The sequence below is a fragment of the Zootoca vivipara genome, chromosome 4 (assembly GCF_965207765.1).
Source record: "Zootoca vivipara chromosome 4, rZooViv2.hap1.1, whole genome shotgun sequence".
NCBI lineage: Eukaryota > Metazoa > Chordata > Lepidosauria > Squamata > Lacertidae > Zootoca > Zootoca vivipara.
Window position 1 is genome coordinate 39,312,369 of NC_142587.1, and position 15,585 is coordinate 39,327,953.

The following is a 15,585-nucleotide window of genomic DNA, read 5'->3' on the forward strand; positions in this document are numbered from 1 at the left end:
TTCTTATTGATACTTTTACTGTACAGGTATTGTTAAATTGCTTCTGGATGCTTCATGAGAAATGCTTCATAAATAAAAATAAATTAAACAAATAATACATGTTCGAGGCAACAGTGTGCCTAGATTGCGAGTACCCATGCTTCTGGAATCAAGCCACAACATTTTTCAAGAGTCTGGCAAGTGGAGATTTCCTCTGGTCTCAGAGAATTCAGAAAGCTGTGCAGTCAATACTTGAGTTAATTCACCGCATAATAGCTGTGAGAATTAAGTACAAATGTTAACTCAGAATTCCTATTCCAAATGAATGACCTTACCTCAACTTAGAGATAGAAATACAGTGGTGCCTCGCTAGACGAAATCAATTCGTTCCACGGGTCTTTTCTTATAGCGAAAAATTTGTCTAGCGAATCAGATAGGAATGCACTGAATTTTTTTTGAATTTCTTTTGCCCATAGGAACGCATTAATTGAATTTCAATGCATTCCTATGGGAAACCGCGATTCGCTAGACGAATTTTTCGTAAAACGCATTCGTCTAGCGAGGCAACCTCCGCTAGAAAAATCCTTTCGTTAAGCGGAAATTTCGTTAAGCAGGGCATTCGTTAAGCGAGGCACCACTGTAACATCTCGGTTTTGCATTTGTGTACCCCCTCCCCTCCCTCCCTCCCTCTTTTTTTTTTGCCAATGCAGATACACACTGTGATAAAAATATCCATTTAAGAAGTTTGCTGGAAGAGAGGGGTCTTCATTGGGCACCAAAAAGAAAATATTGATGTTGCCTGCCTGATAATGTATATAATGGGAGTTCCAAAGGGTACATGCCACCATACAAGTTGTCTGATTCATATATTGTATGGAGAAGACTTCCTGATGATGATGCCCTTTCCTGCAGAGTCCAGTGATCAACTGGGTATATACAGTGTGGGTTGAGATGACCTTTAAGGTCATGCGAACAGTTGTTTTATATATATATATATATATAATATATATATATATATATATATATATATATATATATATATATATATGGGGGGAATCAACTGATGGTGAGTTGAGGCCCACACAGTGCTGTGAAAATAGTAGATCACTTTGTTTCCCTGGTGGAGCACTTGATGGTAGTGACTGGGCAGGTGAGCAAGAAAAGAAGGGCAAGAATTGCATATCAATGTTGGATTTAATGCTACGCTAGAGACAAATATAAAAGCGGTGACAGCAGGTTCAATATTGTGATTTTCCTTTTTTATATTGAAGTGTGCATTAAATTGCCCATCAACTATATAATTGAAACAAGCTTATGGGTGGAATAAATGCTCTGTATTATATGTATTATGAAACAGACAGAATGGGAAGATGCTGAACATCGCTTAATGGCAAAGTGCTTTTATGGCTTTTCCAGCAGAGCTTGAACTCCAGATTTGCTGGTGATCTATATAGGAAACAAGAGCATTTCTGCATCCAGTGCCAGGATAAAATAAAAGTTTGGCATTTAGGCTTTTGGCACTGAAGAAAGAACTCTCTATTGCCTTAATTTCAGCTTATTGTGCATTTAAATAGCATTGCACTTCAATGTAGATCACTGTGATGTATGTGTGCTGATTGCACAGATGTGTTTGTCTTTATTTACATTTGCTAGGAAGCCCTGACTGGCAACAACATTAAAAATAAATATATATAAACTAACACATGGTGGCTGCCTCAATATGCAGTGTGCATGCTGTTTCCTGTGGAATATCTGTCGTGCCTTCCATGAGAATTGATCTGAAGAGTATTAGGTATTCATGGAGAAATGGGTGTTTGCTGCTACCTTTCCCCCCCAACATTTTTAAAAATAAACAGCTGTGTGGCAGAAATCCAACAGGTGCTTATTTTGCTAGCACTACATCTCTGTTATAGGAAAAAAAGATTCATGCTGAAGTTTTGTCTTGTCAGACAAGTGCTAAAGGCAATGAGGCCTTTCAGGAAAACAGCATAGCAACACTAAATCTGCCATATCAAAGGCTTTCAGTATATAGCCCTGACTTTGTTTTCACTGATATAAAATTTAATTTAATTTTTCAGCAAAAGAAACGTAAGGGGTGAAGAGGGCATGCATTATTCAGTTTATCAAGTGATTTAAAATAACCAAAGGCAATCTTTTTACCAAAAAGGAAGCACACACACACACACACAAACACACACACACATATGTGTGTGTGTGTGTGTGTGTTTGTTTCTTTGTACATTTGAGTTAACGTTTATCACAGTTGGTCTCTGTTCTGTGAACTTTGCTAAGTGGCATTTAAAAAAAAACAAAAAACCACAACCCTCTGTGCACACTTACTCCTTTCTGGTTTTTTCAGCTGGTACTTAAAGCCAGGAAGTAATTAACTCTAGATTACAGTAATATGACTTCTGTAAACTAGTGTTCTTGTGACAGGAACATCCTAGTAATTGTAGGGCAATTGTTAGTCTTCTCTTGCAGCAATGACAGGTCCAACCCTGTGAAATGCTCAGTACCTGTTCTTCCTACTGACGTTAATGAAGGCCGAGGGCTTCTAATGATTCACAGAATCAGGCTTCACGGTAATTGTAGAAAACCACTGCTATTCCATTACAGTACTTGCCTTTTGCTACAAAAAAGGGGCAAGAGAAGATGAGAGAAGGTACATCTTGCCAGAATTTGTGGCAGCGGGGATTTGCATTTTATTGGCAATAGGAAATCCTGACGTCATGCCATTGGAAGGGACACAGGAAACCCATTCACCATCCTCTTCATCACCCACCACCACTCTACTGTCGGGCATTTTGACTATAGAAAAGTGCTGCATTTTTATGGGCATATTGCCTTCAGTAGTATGTTATCTTTCTTTTGGTTACTCAGCACCCTTTCGAGGACCCTACTTATACTCATGCCACTGAACACCACAAAATATATTGGTATTACAGTACAACTAATCACCTACAGAGTTGAATGCTGGTAAGCTTTAAAAAAATGGAATTTACTACCAATATTGATTACAATGGCGTAATGAGAAAACAGCAGCACATGGTGTTACTGCAGCAGAAGTGGTCAAATCATGTAGCGTTTGGGTTTCATTTCATATGAAATGAGAATTATTCTGAATGCTGCAGTCTCTTCATCAGATAGTGCCCAAGACTTATTCAAGTTGTGGTGCAGTGGAAAGAATATAAACCTTGGACTGTGCCTTGAAGCTCACTGGGTGACCCTTAGCCATGACCAATACCCATTCTAGCCTACCTCAGGTTTTTATAATGATAAATGTGGGGAGAACCTTGCTATACAACCTTGAGTAGGGAATGGAAGGATCCGCCTGTTTCTGGTCTGTGTCAGTTTTGCATGTGCTCAATTGTTCAATCTCATTTCCATATCAATTTGTGGATAATTTTTAACTGCATGAAATATTCACATTGTTATCTCTGTTTTTCACAAAATGCACATTTTAATTGGGATTTAGGTACACTTCAGCAGAAAACTGTGTTGCAAAATTAAAAGAAGTCTTAAAAAACTGAAACATTACTGCGTTCTGATATATTAGCCTAGGAATTGCAAATCAGGTTCGTTTGCTCTAAAATGCAGACATGACAAAATCCTTGAGTAACCTTGATACCAAGCTCCTTGGAAGAATTGTGTGTCTGTGTGTGTATTTAATTTCCTTGTGTCAATAAGTTTCTTCAACATCCATATTTGCATATACAGTATGATCTCATCTTAGAATTCGATTCCAAGAGTTCCACATATGCACAAAAACATATATACCCAAACCCTTGGCATTGCCCCTGTGCAAACATCCTGGGCCTTCTGTGATCTCACAGGAACACCCCACAACTTGCTTTTCCCAGCTCAAAAAGAGCTTTTAAGCTCTCTACCGTGCTTGGGGACCAAGGCCCTCTCTGCACGCCAGCTTTGAAGTCCATGGGAGGATCTCACAGAGCTATTCCAGTTCCTACGAGATCTCATGGAAGCACCCCAGACCTGATACACTGAGAGAGCCTTGCTTCCCAAGGCAGAGAGTTTAAAAGCTCTTTTTTCACAAGAAAAATCCAGCACAAAATAGCTTTTAAGCCTTCTTGCATTTCGGGATTTCAACTAACGGCCTTTAGACGTCTATGATTGAAATTGCGCTAGTTAAATCGGTGTTGGATGTGATTGTACTGTAGCAGCAATAATTTGTGTACATGCCAGTATTGCACAGCATAGAAAGAAGATCTGATAAAAAAAGTAACCATCCCAGTACTACTCTGAGATAATGGGAGTTTGAAGACAGAAAAGTATTTAGTATGTATTGGAGTTTTACCAATCTGAATGGAGTGGGGGAATGCATGGCTGTATCTGAGGTATTTTTAGCATTGCGTTTGTTTCAGAACAGGATTCATGGATATTTATTCCTCAGAAAATTAGTAATCTCCTATGATGTGGGTTTAGCAGGAGGTGGAAATGATGCATTACTGTAATGCTAAGTGCAGAGGCACATTTTGGGGTAGACATTCAATTTGGCCTTCAGGCTTGCTCTGAACGGGAACATTAGTTATTTATTTTAAAAATAAAAACGTCTTTGGCTTTACAAAACCAGAGTAGGTTGGGTTTTTTCCCTTCATTCAAACAATTTTTTGGAAACACACTGAGAGCAGTTGAAAAGGGTATTTAATCTGCCCTACTTCTTCTTCTCAGCAGATCATAATTACTGACAGAGACATTTTGAAAGAGCTGTGTTTTTGAAATAAACTATCCCCCCAAGCGTCATAATGAGCATTATATAGAAATGACCTTTCCCTTGACAGTGTTCAGCGTACACATTTTTACACTCTGATAGTATCTCTCAACAAACTTTATTACAGTATCAGAATTGGGTGGGTCCATGAGTTGTTCTTGGTTTAAAACTACAGCACTTTGCTACTTTGCTTTTTAATTCATTTTCACTTATTCATTGCAGAAATTGAGATAAATAAATAATGTTCCCATTCAGAGCAAGCTTGAAGGCCAAATTGGATGTCTACCCCAAAATGTGCCTCTGTACTTGGCATTACAGTAATGCATCATTTCCACCTCTTTTTTTAAATATATTTTTTATTAATTTTTCCAATTAAAACCAATTATATCACATTCATTATTTCAAATTATACACATATATATCAATCAAACCGAATGTTATGCCAAATCATCTAGAAAAATTTTTTTGGGGTTCCCATGCTTCAAGAAATTGGGGATTCCTCGCAACCGTCCACTGCCGTCTTTTTTCTAAAGTTCAAATCGTCTCTCCGAGTTCATAATAATCCAGATCTTTCCCTTACAGTCACATAGATGTTTTCCTCTTTCAACCGATTATTTCCCAGCTGCTGAGATAAATGTCAAACAAAGTTTCACAAATGTTCTTTCTCCTGTGTGAGTTAATCAGTCCAGCCTCCCCATAAATCTTCTTGGTCTGGAGCGTCCCTATTGCGTCGACTCTCAACACGAAGCAGCGCCATCTTAAAAAAACTCAAATCACTTTCGTTTTCTCTCATAGATTAACGATCTTTATAAAATTCACAGCTTTTCCAGGCAGAAGAACCAGACCTCACACCATGCATAGACTCTTGGTAAATTAATGGATCTCCTTGCCCTATAGCTGAACTTAGCTTCAGGTCGCTGCTCCAATTCAAAGTGCGTCACAACTCCTAAATCCTCCGAACGCGTCCAGGCACTCCTCCCATCCAACTAGAGGGGGGCTTTTCTCGTCAACAACTCCTAATGCATCATTTCCACCTCCTGCTAAACCCACATCATAGGAGATTACTTATTTTCTGAGCAATAAATATCCATGAATCCTGTTCTCAAACAAATGCAATGTTAAAATACCTCAGATATAGCCATGCATTCCCCCACTCCATGAAATTGTTATGCACATACAATACTAAGTGATATTTTTCTTTTACTAATGCCAGATTCGTACAGAAGTTGCTTCCACACTGTGGAATAGCCACACTTTGATCACTCACTTTTTCGCATGGCATCTATGTAACCTCACCATCATGTTTTTCTCTTGGCATTTGGAACTTGCTGTTTTGAGAAAAGTAACTGTAAACTTCTCTCGGAGCTAACTCCACAATCTTTGTATCTTGGCTTTTGAACTGAAGTGTTTGATTAATAGTCAGCCACAGTGTGTTAAACGCACCTGAGCCAATGATGAAGCAGAATATAATTTTCTAAGGTAACAGGTGTGGGGAGCTCCCTACTTACCTCGTTGTTGGACTAGCCAGCCCCCCACCCTCAGTAAGGCTCGGTGCCACCTCCACCTCCTCCACCTCTCTCTGCAATCTTCACCCCACTGACTTGGGAGTAAGCACCATTGAATTCAGTAGATATGGTTCAGATTGTGTTGTGAGGCGTTATTAGCATTCTGTCATAATTTTAGAAACTAAACGTTGCTGCTGCAAACTACTAATGTCAGGACAAGGCTTAACATCTTTATAATGCTATTGGACTGTGTCCTTTAATTTCTAGGAGAGAGGTCAAACAGAAAATCATATTTTCAGGAAGAGTTGGTGATGTGGCCCAGAGGGCTTTGGTTCAATGATGATGAATTAGAACTGTCCGTTTAATGCAACAGCTTCATAGGGGGGAAATGAAATTGTGGTTTGAAGTTGTGCAGTTTTTGTATTATGTACAAACTAGTAGAAGTATAGTACCTTCAATATGCACCTTTAAGCGGTTGATTTGATTGACATCCTATGCCCTTTTAAAATGTGTGGTTTTTTGTGGGGGAGGGGTATTGGGTGATTGTTTTTATTTTGATTATATATTTTGTGGTTTTCTATTATGATTTTGTTTTGTGAACTGCCCTGAGACCTCCTGGTATAGGGCAGTATATAAATTCAAATAATAATAATAATGCATACTGCATTTTCATCAGGGAACACACATACACACATGTGGAGAAACAGTAGTGCTAAAATAGAAGATTTCAGAGATTTATAGAGCTGTTACTTTTCTCAAAGTATGGTAGTATGGTTCCATTTTCTCAGTTCTGAGGATAACATAGAAAGACCCAGAGAACCACATTTGATTCCTGCACTAAGTTTCCCACCCGTGAATTAGCTCCAGAGGTGTCAGTCCACTCATGGAAGAGTGAAAGATCATCTTTAAAGCAACCCTACAACTGGCCTGTATACAACTTGACACAGTTGTGTCTTTTTCATGCCACTACACTGTTGTTGATGTAGTTGTTGTGATACAGTGACTGCTAACTAAAGCGAAGGCATTTATGTAAAATGCCTGGCTTTTGTCTTCACCTGCTGTGATGTGGATCAAAGGGAGATGGGATGGCAGATTTATATGTGTGCGGGAGTGCGCACACACAAATAAGTGCTTATAAGCTTAACCACATACTGTAAGTACACATTTAGGTTTTTAAAAATAAAAGTAGTATTCAAGGCTGTTTGTATCCTCACAGAAGTCCTGTGACATTTCAAAAACATGTTATTTCTTTCTTATGCTGATGTCCAGTTCTGCTGTGAGTATCTCCTTGATTTCTTTTTAAAAGAACAAATATCCTTGCCTATTTAACAGCAACCCCCCAAATCTTCATTGCAAGGCTACCCTTCTTCTTCTTCATTATGTTTGTATACGATAATTATCAGCCAGTATCTCTACAGCATTAAGGAGACCTTCCTCCACCAAAATAATCTCTGCAGAAATGCCTGCCAGTTATGCACACTTGTTCTCCTGACCAGCTGGTGCTGACAACATGAACATTCCTTGGGACAAATCCAGTACTTGAAGAAGAGAAGCAAGAACAGCACCAGGCCAGGAACTTCGCTCTTGTGATTCACCCACAAGTCCCCCCTTAAGCCCAGCACAGCCACAGATCCACTTCTGCCTAAGCGTGGGAGCCACAACAAAGGGGAATTTCTGCCTGTCGGGAGTTTAGCATTCCAGTTCAGTCACCTGCATGCAACAGAACTGCAGCAGTTTGCCCCAAATGAGAAATTATATGTGCGGATATGTGTGGCTTTCATTTGTAGGACATGGGTGCTTTGTTGGCGAAACATTGGAGGGATTTCTAATGTCATTATATCAGCACTAGACTGCTGCAAATTACTGCACTACAGCCTTGAATTTAATACAGAATACTGGAATTTTGCACATGACAGCTTCAAGGAGAAAAGGTCGCTGACTCACTCTAGCGAATGAAATCATCTGCTTACAGTGCAACCGAAGGGGAGACTGTACTCAGTAGGTCACTACTTTCTTAAGGAGAGTTTCTCCTTCAGGTCCCCAAAATATCAGAAGCCTGGTCCACAGTAGAATCATAAAGTTGGGAGGGACCCCAAGGATCATCGTCCAACCCCCTGCAGTGCAGGAATATGCAGCTGCCCCATACGGGGATCAAACCTGCAACCTTGGCGTTATCAGCACCACACACTAACCAACTGAGCTATTCAAGTTAATGCTGTTAATGATAGGAATTTTGGTGTGACTGTCCCTGTTCTGTGGAACCACACTCCTGTTGAGATACAACAGCTACTTTCCAGAAACAAAAACATACTTGTTTCGATTAGCTTTTCCAGCTTTGGTGCTTGTCTTGTCTTGTTTTTAAATCCAGGTTATTTTTGTACAGTTCTAAAACTATTTTTAATTGTTCTATGATATTTTTATAAGTCACCACCTACATAACGTGATTCATAAATTTATTACTAATATTAATGATAAAAATGAAATGGAAAGTTAAATTGTTTTATTAGCAGCTCCAGCTATTGGATGGCTCAGAACTATGGGTCTTCACAACAGCTATTTTCTATTAATTACATTCACTACAGTTAGATTATACAGCCCTGCAGATGAAACTCCTTTCAGTCAAAGACATCTTATAAAAAAAATCCTTCCAGTAGCACCTTAGAGACCAACTAAGTTTGTCATAGGTATGAGCTTTCGTGTGCATGCACACTTCTTCTTACCTATGACAAACTTAGTTGGTCTCTAAGGTGCTACTGGAAGGATTTTTTATTTTGTTTTGACTGCGTCAGACCAACACGGCTACCTACCTGTAACTAAAGACATCTTATGTTTCCGAATCCTGCCACGCCTTGCAGGGACAGAAATGCACACAGTTAATTCTGTCACAATATTTTGATCTTTGGCTGATGTTTTCTTCTGGGACAGTGCTATGGATTTGACATTGCCCATCAGATGTGTGTGACCATGATGTAGCCATTAAGTTTTATATAAGCATCTACTAAAGTTCAATTTTAAAATCCCCTGGCTTTTGCCAATGGTGGTTCGTAGATTTGGACTGAAATAAAAAGAAATATTTAGCCGTCAGACTTTAGTGGAAAAATCTGTTTCCTTGTTGTTGTTGTTATCATCATGCATTTTAAATGGCTTCCTTTTATCTAAAATGTATCAGTTACTAGGGAAATAAAATTCAAGAGTTACTTGTAAAAAACAAAAACAACACCCCTCTTTATTTGTTTTTAGTGGCTGTGTTCTTAGAATAGCTCAATTTTTTTTGTTTTGTTGCTGACTATAAAGCACATGAAAAATGAAACTAAATCCATCAACAGAGGGGCTTTAATTGCAAGCAGTATAATTTGTTTAATACATTTTTCCCCAAAGGAGACTAAGACAACTTCCATTTTAAAAATACTTCTAATACTAGCATGCCCTGAGAGCTTATTCCCAAAGTAATAATCACAACAGGACTTTCACTGGGACATCTTTTCATGAAAGGCATTTACTATGGTGCCAGAAATGTGAGCTCTCTTGCACTGCAGGGGATGAGTTGGAAGATGTAGCCTTGTGGATTTTATGTCTTTACTGTGCCAGTAAATAGATGACATCTTGTTTTGCTTGCCGATGGATTTATGGCATTTTATTATACTTTATTGTCTATTTTCTAAATGACAGGTCCCAAGTCTCAAGTTATGCTTATGAATGTCTGATGTCATGTCATGTTCTCATATTCGCTAATGAGGGTTTGTCACTAGAGAATCATTTAGAAGCCTAACCCAATAGATAAGTAGCTGTGATTGCATCGGTGTCCATTTTTTGCAGAGGTTATGCAGCACTAGACTTCACAGCCCATATTTGTACCATAGCTGGTGTGTGTGTGTGTGGCGTAACCTGGGATGTGGTAGTTGACTGGCCACTTCAGTGCTTCTTGGTTGGCTTAAAAATTACTATGCCTTTTTTATATTACAGTGGTACCTCGGTTTATGAACACAATTGGTTCTGGAAGTCTGTTCATAAACTGAAGCGAACTTTCCCATTGAAAGTAATGGAAAGTGGATTAATCCGTTCCAGACGGGTCCGCAGAGTACTCAACCTGAAGCGTACTTAACCCAAAGCATGGGTGTAATTGGTTCCGCAAGTCTGTTCATAAACTGAAGCGTTCATAAACTGAAGCAAACTTTCCCATTGAAAGTAATGGAAAGTGAATTAATCCGTTCCAGATGGGTCCGCGGCGTTCGTAAACCGAAAATTCATAAACCGAGGTGTTCATAAACAGAGGTTCCACTGTAATTCCAGTTCATTGTATATCAGTCTGTGGGATACTGCACAACTATTCAAGACTAGTTTGCAGCCTTAGAAGGTTTTCCCATTTTCACTATAAAATATTACAGATTTTTTTTTTTAGTCTTTGAAAATCTGCATCATCTACCTGATTCAACCATTTTGAGAATATCATTTTGGAGCATTTACTAGTGTTTTGGATGCTCGACTGAGGGTCCAAACAAAACCCAGAATTACTGGATTTTGTTCTTCTTTCTCCCAGTGATCAAGGGGCAGCTGCATGATGGTCACTGGGTTACCTATAGCAGCTTTTTTCTCAACAGCTCCACTTTTTTCTTGCATGTCATGGTTAAATCTATCTATGCTGTAAGCGCAAATACTGGAAGCTGTAATCAAAGTCTTAACAACTGAAGTAGGAATCCAGCTCAGAAATGCCTGTCAGCGAGATGAGTGAAAAATGAATAGCAAAGAAGATTTAAGTAGGCATCTGAAATGTCTACAAGCATGTACAGTATTAAGGGCACAAACACTTGGCAATTTTCCTGATTCAAACACTCTGATTATGTCTTATGGCACATAACTGTGCTACATGATTCAGGTGCCCTGCTCTCAGCGGTGGCTAAACACAATGGAATTAATCACCACTTCCTTTAATAACATTTTGCACATTGCTCTCTATGACATAGCATTCATCACATGCACTTAAGCCTTATCTCTGCCAGTCTGGGATGCCTAGCAGCATTTACAGATCTATTTTCATTGCTGTAAAAAATTAAACAGTTTTGTAAGTAGGAATGAGAGTATGTGGGATATCTGGCATGACAGTGTGCTGAATGGTTAAGGAGGAATAGAGGGAGGTTATTTATCTATCTAATGGTACATGGCCAACCCTTAAGAACACTCAGTATCTTTTTTGTTTTTCACTTAACATAGGTGAACAGGGCTGCCAACATGGTGCCAACTTATGGATGTCCCTTGTGTGTGTTTGAGTGTGATACACACACACTTGTCATTTATCTACTAGCTTTAAAAAAGGATAGCTTCATTTTTCTGTTTCTATTTCTTAAGAAGCCTTCTCCTGCTGTTGGCAACAACAACAACGAAAAGCAGCGCCAAAAATAGGTTGTTTCTGACTAAGCCATAGTTAGAGCTGATTCATTGAAATCAATGGAATTTGTTAGCTTCGTTCATTTCAATGGAATTATTATGAGTAGGCTTTGGTTGGATAGAGCCCAATACTTATTCAGAGAGAGAGAGAGACTGCTCAACCTGGAAAGCAATATAGCTTGATTGTATTTCAAAGAGAAAAAAACCCATAGGTTTTTCTTCAAGATGCCTGCCTATGATAGAACATATTATCAGTCTGGTGTGGCTATTCTGTGTCTAGCCATAGCAAAACTGTACGGCTTAAATGTTGCAGTGCTTGGAGACGGAGGATAGTTAAGTTTAAGCAAACCAGTCTTTTATCTTGTCTCATACTTGATCCCACTCAGTTATCTGTTTTCTTTCCTGTGCTCTCTGTATATTAATCCCCTTAGCCTGCCTTGCAGGTCTCCTTTGTAGTATCATTTTCACTATAATTTCACTATTTTTCATAGTTAAATTGATTAGGCAGGGGAATGGGAGATCCCCTGTGTCCTGTGAGGTCATTAGTTTCTCATGAAAACAGAGATCACTATTAATTAAGCAGCAACAAATAAAACAATCCAAAGCACAGAAGAGGAAATAGTTTTTAAACTTTCACCATGTTTTGGACAAATATGTGCAATACCCTTGTATATTCTTGTATTATTCACTGCATATGTGTAGACATGTATTAGAAGAGTTTTAGCATAGCCAATGAAATAGTGCCCTTTCTTTAAATTGTTTAAGAATTTATCCGCTATACATCTGCATCTTCCTATCGCTAATGCAATGTCTCTTCGGTGTCTGTATAGCATCAAGCTTTGTAATGTGTGAACGATGAGTCAGTGTATCCCCACCCACTAGATCAGTAAGCCCTAGGCTCAGACTGCGTGATCAATATACTGTTTGCTTATACTGGAAGACCTGGGTAAATTATGTGCTATGATAACACTTCATCATCAAGTGGCAGCTGTTCAGACAATTTGTGTTTCGACTTCTTGTTTGGGTCTTATACCAACCAGCAGATATTGCTAACTTGCCTTTTCAGAAGAGTGTCTTAGTGCCATGCATTGCTACTGAAGGATATTTCTTTTGAGCATGAACAAAGCTTGCATTGTTAGCCAATAAGGTGTGTGTTGTGAATTTTAATCCTCAATAGTTGTTCATTCAGAGTGATAAATAGATTTTCCCCATAGCTACCACAATAGTCACTCCTCTCACCAACTCCTGATGTTTTATTGTTTGAATGCAAGTCTTTTAGTTATCCAGTGTGTGCATATATGGCGTGAAACCTTTCTGTATCAAAATACAGGACAGAGGAGCCATGGAGCCAGCTTTTGAGGATTGCTGTTAAAGAAAGAGAAACATTGGCAGGTGAGAAGATGGTATTGCTTGTAGTGGTCATGGTGTAAGTACCGTCCCCTTCATAACGCCACAATTTTAAAATACGAATTGAGAAATCTTTGGCCAAACATCGTATTAGATTATATTTGGTGCAACAAAGTGCATTGGGGACAAAGAAGCAACGGCTGCATTGTCAGGTTGGAATTGAATGCAACACTCTCAGGCTGCAGTCAGACAGAGGTTAGGGGTGCTTAAGCCCATTGACATCAATACCTGCCAATTGCGGCATTAGGTTTTCTGTCTGATTGAGAAGCTATTGCGGAGATTATAACTGGGGCTATTATTTTCTCATTGAACCGTTTCTAGTTCTCCAAAAAAACATGTTTCTCTTTGAAAATCCTCACTGATAAAGGTGCCTGGAATTCATTTTTAGTGTTCCGTTTCAGTTGAAACGTCCAAAGCCACTGCCACGTTGACAATACGGCATTAATGTTTTAATGCAGAGAGGTGAGGAGGGCAATTCATGCATTTAGCACCCCGTGTGGGGTCAGAGTTGGCAGCTATTGCTAAGGCACCACTGCTCAATAGCATGCATGTTAAGGGCTCATCTGCCTTTGTCAGAGTATATAGCCTTAAAATTTGTCAGTGTTTATAGGATTAGGTTTGGAACTGTTTGTCCTGGGTTTTCACAAATACGGGTTTGTTTTTGTTTGCCTCGCAGTTAGCCAGAGTAACCATTAACATGACTAAGCTGTGTTGCCAGTAAGAATATAAGAAAAAAAGAAAACGAACAGCCTGAAATTATCCAGTTACCTAGTTGTTGTTGTTTTTTAAAAAATAAAATGTTCTTTCCCATCATGAGAAGATAAGATACAGTTTTCCATGGAGCATTTTTTCTCATCAACATTTCATCATAGTGTTATTCTGTGGAGTACAGAAAATAAAATGAGTGGGTGGGAACAAAATAAAAGAGGGGAGAGAGAAAAGTCTATTAACAATGAAGCAGCTGGACTAGAACCTGGGAGGCCCAGGGTTCAAATCCACACTTAGTCGTGAAGCTCCCTGGGTGACCTTCAGCCAGTCACCTACTCTCAGCACAGGGGTTGTGAGGATAAAGTGGGGGGAGGGGGAGGACCCTGTACCCTACTTTGGAGAAAAGATGCAATATACAGTACATGTAATCATAAATAAAATGTAGAATAAATCACAAAAAGGGCACTAGGAGAAGGGGACGACAGAGGACAAGATGGTTGGACAGTGTTCTCGAAGCTACGAACATGAGTTTGACCAAACTGCGGGAGGCAGTGCAAGACAGGAGTGCCTGGCGTGCTATGGTCCATGGGGTCACGAAGAGTCGGACACGACTAAACGACTAAACAACAACAAATCACAAAAAAGAATAAAACGAATAACAGAGACCTACTTAATGCAGAATGGTGGCAAACGCCATAAGCAGTTCCTTAGTATTATAAGTAGAATACTTATACACAAAACCAAGATGGTTGTTTCATTGGTCAAAACAACAACACCACCACATTATAGTTGTTCAAAATAACTGTAGACAAGTGGTGGGCAGAAGTTGAATTGGGATCTACTTTAAATAGATCTATGCATTTTGTTGTTGCTTTTTATTATTATACATTGTTTTTTTCTTGCTATTGGCCTGATTTTTTTTTTCTGTTGCTACTTCTATAGAATAGCACTACAAATTTTTTTTGATTGATTAGGGTTGTAGCCTGCCACGCTTCAAGGATTTGGGAGCAGATTAAGAGTGTGTTGAGATAATGGTGGTAAGGAAGATTTCGTCCCAAATGGTATAAAATCTAAAGGGCAGATGGGAACAGAATATAAAGATGCAAGATTCTTAGGAAATAAGTGATACATTTATATGACTCCTTGGGCTCTAAAGTTCTGCATTAAGAAGCATCCTTTTAAGTTAAGAGACATCTGACAATACTAGTATCTGTGAGGGTGGAGAAGCTTTCGCAGCAAAAGTGATTTGTGCTTGGTGCCTTGAGGGTGGGCAGAATGTTCTCGACATTGTGCTAAACCACTCCTGGTTTACAAAGAGTGCTTCTCTATCCCCCCCTCTCCCCCCCCCCGACATCTGCGCAGTTAAGATTAGGCTGTCAGAGTACATCTAAATCAGCTTTGATTTTAATTCTGTGTGTCTTTCTTAATACAGATTTCTATTTCCGTCATTGTATAGTGCAGAAGAACTAGTTCCTTTTAAAATATGGCTCTGATTAAAAGCTCACAAAGTGGGGTGTGTGGTTGTGTGTGCATGTGCAGGGCTTTGTGGTACTGCTTCAATACAATCTATGGACCTATCACAAATGGTATGTTTGCATTGGCTGGCTTTAAGAGTTTGCAAGGCAGAAAGTATTTGATTCTTTCAGTTGCACTGAAGCTTTCCAAGTCCAAGCCAGCATCGTTTTTATCATGAGTTATTTTTAGGGCACCTCAATTTGGGGATCTTGTTGAGTGTAAACAGTGCAGCTGCTTCCCTGTGTCACATGACGCCACTGCATGAAGCTTTGTTTAAAAGTATGAAATGAACAGCCTGAATTCTTGCTCTGCTTCTAGCGGTTTTTTTTTTCCTGTAGTAGCTTCAGTCCTTAAATTATC

At 39.1% G+C, this 15,585-nt stretch overlaps 1 protein-coding gene across 3 annotated transcripts in view; it reads left to right on the forward strand.

Annotated features, from left to right (window-relative positions):
* RAI2 (retinoic acid induced 2) overlaps positions 1 to 15,585 on the forward strand; it is a 54,566-nt gene that overhangs the window by 17,310 nt on the left and 21,671 nt on the right. The window contains exon 2 of one of the 3 annotated variants that reach the window (XM_088667771.1): positions 12,926 to 12,987. The exons of the other annotated variants lie outside the window; for them this stretch is intronic. The gene's annotated coding sequence lies outside the window, so the exon portion shown is untranslated. The remainder of the gene's footprint in view (positions 1 to 12,925; positions 12,988 to 15,585) is intronic. 3 annotated transcript variants of the gene reach the window in all.